This window comes from Neocloeon triangulifer, unplaced genomic scaffold (genome assembly GCF_031216515.1).
Source record: "Neocloeon triangulifer isolate White Clay Creek 2 clone unplaced genomic scaffold, ASM3121651v1 ptg000009l, whole genome shotgun sequence".
Classification (NCBI taxonomy): Eukaryota; Metazoa; Arthropoda; class Insecta; order Ephemeroptera; family Baetidae; genus Neocloeon; species Neocloeon triangulifer.
This window is the reverse complement of record NW_026775551.1, coordinates 2,655,632-2,661,631: the sequence shown is the minus strand read 5'-3', so window position 1 is coordinate 2,661,631 and position 6,000 is coordinate 2,655,632.

Genomic DNA, 6,000 nt, shown 5'->3' with positions numbered 1-6,000 from the left:
TTTATCTTTTAAATTAAAAACATTTGTTTATATACATGACAAAAATATATATTTTTTATAATTTTATTTATTTTTTACATTTTTAAATATTTTAATGTTCTCAATAAGTATTAAATAATAATGATTTGATACTTTAAGTATTAATATGAAAATAGTAAAAAATAAATGTTTGCTACTTTTACATAGCTATTATGGCGAAAGTCCAATGTTGTCTTTTTTTTGTCTGATTTTAAACATTATATTTATTATGAATTAGAAATTAGATCAAATTCACTATTTCTAAAAAAAAATTTCAGATCATAATGATTGTTAATCTAACTATTTTGATTTGGTTGACATTATTTACAACGATCCATTAAATTTGAATCAAATTGAATTATTTATTCGCTATTTAATTTATTAAAATTTCTTGGAGAATTAAAAAAAAGTTAACAACAAGAGAAAAATCAATAACTTTATATTAATTCCCTTTTCAAAATAGTATCACGCTTATTAATTATAATTTAAGTTTTAGTCTAAGATAGTTTAGTTTTTTTAGTTCTTTTTAGTTGATTGTTTTTAATTGGGAAATTCGTGTAAATATTTTATCAACCGATTTTTTTTTTAATTTTCATTAATGCATCTCCATTTTTGGAAGCATACATGATATTTTATCACAAATTTCTCATAATTTTTGTAATTTCCTAGCAATAATGCAAAGCTTTGTGGTTCTATAATAGGTCATAGAAAGGATAAAATTGCTGGAATTTTCATAACAATTAACTATAATTAATAAGCATACAATTTACTACGAAGAGCACTTCATGAATTTATACAGGACGTGCATGCATAGCAAGAAGCGGCCGCTCTAGGAGAAAGAAATTGGCAGCAACAGAGGCACCTTCCTTTTCCCTTTTTATCTCTCACCTGCGAACAAAAGTGGCCGCGACCCAGTAATGCCTCCGATTCAATAATAAAAAGGCCGATCCGATTGAAAAGAATGTGCCCGATAATTGAATTTAATGGCGCTGAGCGAGTGTTTGGCCGCTTTTGTGCCTCCGCCATGTGTCATACATTGAATTGAATCGCGCGTGCTGGCGTAATTAATAGAAAGTCAGTTTGGCCGGGCCCGCCACTTGTCAAATATCAAACGCGAAGAATTATTAATTAAAAAAAATAAAAATCACTCTCGCCATCGAGCCCTGTGGCGTGTCAGTCCTTCCGTGGTGTGACCCAAATTGGTCACTCATGCACCAAACCTGCCCTGCTGAAAAATGAATTCCCCCTATCAGATGATTAATCCACTCTCGTTCTCAGGTGAAATTTTTTTCCATTCAGTCCGAGCGGAATTAAAAAAAAAAAGTGACAGTCTCAGTCAGAGCTGAATGGCCACGTTAAGACGCCTAATAAAATTTATTTTCAATGCATTAGCCAAGGCGCTCATTAACTATTCAATGCAGCGTGAGTGATAGATAAAGGCCTTTCTTCTTTCTCGTCTTCGCAAACATGTGCGCCGAATTTTATGTACTCATATGTGGGCTACACACTTATAAGAAAAGCAGTTTGCTCAGGTGACTATGGCAGTACATTCAAGATTCAGTCGTGACTTCCTCGCCTTGAAAGCGGCAAGACAACCTTTGTGTGCGGTGCTCTCGTTTCTGTGAAAGAAAAGTGGATTGCCTGGATCAATGATTCGCATAAATTGGCTTATCCTTTAATTGAATTAAAATTTAAGGAAATTTGAAGTCATGTTATCCGACCTTTCAATATCAATATTTTATCGCTTTTTTAAGGGGTTTTTATATGGTTTTACTGAAACTGAGCGAGAAAAACTTGGCTTTAAGGCATACCAACATTTTGACTTTTAATTAAAAATGTAATTTTAAATGACACACAAATCTACCTTATGTGACAAAAAAAAAATCCGAAATTTTATTATTTATTGTTTATTGCGTAGCTATAATAAAAACCTGAAAAATGTTGCTCTGGTTGCCTTAATTTTCCAGGTTTCAATAGTTTTTATTTTGTTGAAATAAAATCCGGCTTCCTCGGTGGAGATGAGCAACTTTATTGTTTCTGCATGGTACAGAAAATCCCTGCTCTACTAGTTTCGGTTGCGGGTTGCAACCCCAATTCATGAGCTGTTAAAAATGAAATAAGCTGACATTTAACCAATTTTAATTACATTTTGAAATATTAACATACAATTATATTCAAAAAAAAATTTTAAAAATTAAATTACAATATTTTTCTCCTTAATTTTAAAATACAGAATATTGGATTAATTTAATTTTAAGAATAAAATTTCCAAGCAAATTCAACAAAATACAAAATTGTGAAATGTGTGAAAAAGTGCGTACCTCTTTTCTCGTCGGAAGACGAAACGAAACTGATTTGGGGATTTAAAAATGGAATGGTTTGCTTTATTATTCAGGGGGAAGACAACAACAACTTCAAGAACCTATACAGAGTTTTTATTTTATTTTTTGTGTCATTTAAAATTTATTTCTTAATTAAAAGTCAAAATTTTGGTATGTTTATTCTATTCTTTAAAGTCAAGTTTCTCTCGCACAGTTTCATTAAAACCACTTAAATAAAAAAAAACTTAAAAATTAAACCCTGAAGCTGCTTCAGACTTCATATCACTAACAAAGACACTACTCTACACTAATTAAAAACAGAAAAACACGCACACCATTAACAATTTAAAGAAATTTATAATAATTTAATAATGTTATTTATTTGTCCCAATTTTAAGACAATTTTATTCTAAAATTCAAATTATTAACTTAAAAATTATATGAAAGACTGGATCATTCTGAGAAATGCTGAGAACAATTTCCTATGGCAAATTTTTTTCTTCCTAATCTTATGGAATGATCAATTTGAAACATCGTTTTTTTTATTGGATAGTCACGCCAAAATCGCGCTTAGATCTCCCCTCGATGAATTATGTTTTAATAAATGTATAATTTATTTTTCAATTTAGAAAAATGGAACTCACGCAAGAGCTTAGCTGGTTCCAACATTGGTGGTAAAAAACACACGCATAAAGATAAAAGCCACGGAGAGAGAGATTCGGACCGTGGTACAAAAAGTTGCCGTGCGTCCATATATCAAACGCACACCAGGCGCCCGAATGCATGCAAAGAAGGGTCAGTAGGTGTATATGAGCGGATGGGCGAAGATAATATCCAGTGATTAAAACGTTCGCTGCCTCTATTAATAATCCCGGGGCAAATTTGCGCGCGGATTTCCCTCGTGCTGCGCCAACCGACCGACCGACCGCGCGCTCTTGTTATTATTAACCAATAAAATTTATTGCAATTTCCAAATAAATTTCGCCGCCGAAGCACTTGCCAGCTTTTGTGTAATCGGAGGGGCTTTGCATTATCTCACCAGAGGTCCTCTCTGTGGATATATATCGGACGAGAGCGCTGAAAAAGCCGCCGAGGGCAGAGAAAACGTGAGAGATATTCGTTTTGCGCTCCGCACATGCTATACACACACGCCGTGTTTTGCCTCGAATCCCTTTCACACACACAACACACACACAAGTATAGAGAGCAGCAAGCAACTTCACTCATGTATCGCCCCAACCACGCCTTTGAGAGTTTCTGTTAGAAAAGGGAAGTGTGTAAATAAGAGGAACAAATCGTTTTAAATAAATAAATAAATAAATAATAAAATTTTATTTTTACTTCTGATTAAGTTATTTTAAATTTTTGTCGTACTTTTATTGTCACAATTAAGGAAAACTTCATTAATAAACATAATTCATGATTATTTTAATGGCCTATACTTATATAGTCGAATCTATTCAACAATTGGAGCCATTTTATGCAATTATTGGAAAAGATTTTGAACAATAATTTGCAGTAATTATTGTTCTCAACAAACGCTTTGTACTTGTACGTTAATTATAAGTATCGCAATTTTTTATATTGTTGTTTATTTGTCCATTGATACAATACAATGCAATTGTTGAAAACAATAATTTATTTGAAAAAAGGGATTGTTGGAAAAAAACCGCACCACCACTAGCAAAAATTTTGCTAAAACTTCTGAGGTAAAAATGACTCCATCCGCCGCATTTGAGCTTCGGTCGACTTTCGCTTGTTCTTGCAAACGTAATAATTGCTATATAATATTGTAATATTATTAAAAATATCATAATTATGTTTCACGTTGACAAAAATATGTTAATACTTTAATAGCATGCAAATAAAAACAATCAAGTTTCATAACATCAGTTGGTAACTGCCCAAATAAAATTATAAGATAAATTCAAAATAATTAATTAAATGTTGTTAATTTGTTAGTGTGAGTGTGTGTTTTTTTGTAAATTTTAGTGTAGAGTTGTGTTGTGTTGTGTTTGCGTTGTAAAGCATATTTCAGTTTCTATATTAAATTTTCAAAAGAATTTTAACGTGGATTCAGAAACCAATGCTCGGAAAACGAATTAAAATGTCCAAATTTCCAATTAAAAGTTGAAATTTGGACATTTTAATTCTTTTTCCGAGCATTGGTTTCTGAATCCACGTTAAAATTCTTTTGAAAATTTAATTAAAATATAGGAAAATTACAAGATAAATTACTTGATTATGTTTCACTGCCCGTGACGCAATATTAAGTTTTTTGCCTGGCACTCGGCGCAGCAGTCAGTCAGCGCTGTGCTCGCAAACCTCAAGAGCTCAACAACAGTTTAATTTTATATGCGAGCATTTTGACCTGCGCTAGTGCCGACTTGGTCCCTCTCGGACTTCCATGCACAAAGCTTTCGGCCTAATTTGAATCCACCGCCCAAAACAAGCGGCAAGTGCATGCATGAGCACACAACACTGAACACGGCCCCGAATTGTTCGCCAAACAAACGACTGCGTCTGGATTTTATTTCTGCACCACTTTCACTCTTAATTGCGCTGCTTTTTATATATACAAATATTTTATTTAAATAAGCATCTCGGAGCGGTCACGATTTTGGCGAGGTTTCCACGTTTTGTTTGTTCACCAGATGTATTTTTTGGCAGAGGGACTTTATTTCGTGCGCAGGAGAGAGAAAGGACGAAATTTGCCTAATTTTACGGCCAATCATAAATTCGCCGGGATAAGGTACGTGGTGTCGCGATGGTCCCTTTTTTTATATTCTTTGTGTGCGCATGTGATGTGACAATGTGGTGGAAAGTGCGCGCAATTTGCTCTGCTTTCCATTGCGCTGAAGATACGGCGCGCTTTGTTCGCGAATTAGCGCTGTGGAGTGAAAGAAAGTCGTCAAACGAGGGCCAATAATAATTTTGCTTTTATCGCTTGGGACACTTTTTACACACAGAGAGAGAAGCTGCTGTCAACGTGGTTCAGACATAATCGATCTGGATGTCATGCTTCCTTTCTTTCACGTGTCAGCGGTGGTTTCATATTTTTGTAATAAAAATGGAGAGAGATAATTTTTATTGTTGAAAGTAGAAACGCATTTCATAGCAAAAAAAAGAAGTAATAATCTTAATATTTTTATACAGCTTGTGAGACAAAATAAAATAAATTGTACAAATTGTCTTAAAATATAGGTTTATATTTTTTTTTTTTTGAAACTACAAAGAAAATTATTTTAAAGATCCTCTCCGGTCAATTGTATTGCTCTCTATTCTGAAAGATTGCTAAATTTCGAGTATATCTTGTGAAAAAAAAACTATTTGAAAATTCCGAACCGTTGCGTCTCAATCAAAAGAAAACCTAATTACGAGTGATTCGCGCGAAAAACGTGTGAGAATTGAGTTGCCAGTCAGATCCATCAGTTTGTTCCAAAAACTACAGAATTTGGTCACTTGTGGCGCTGCGATCGCTGATTTTTCCACTAATGCCCCACGGCGCTGCAGAAAACTTGGCAAAATCAGCGATCGCAGCGCCAATGTGACCAAATTCTGTAGTTTTAGGAACAAACTGATGGATCTGATTGGCTACTCTTTTCTCACATGTTTTACGCGCTAATTTAGGTTTTCTTTAGATTGAGACGCAACGGTACGG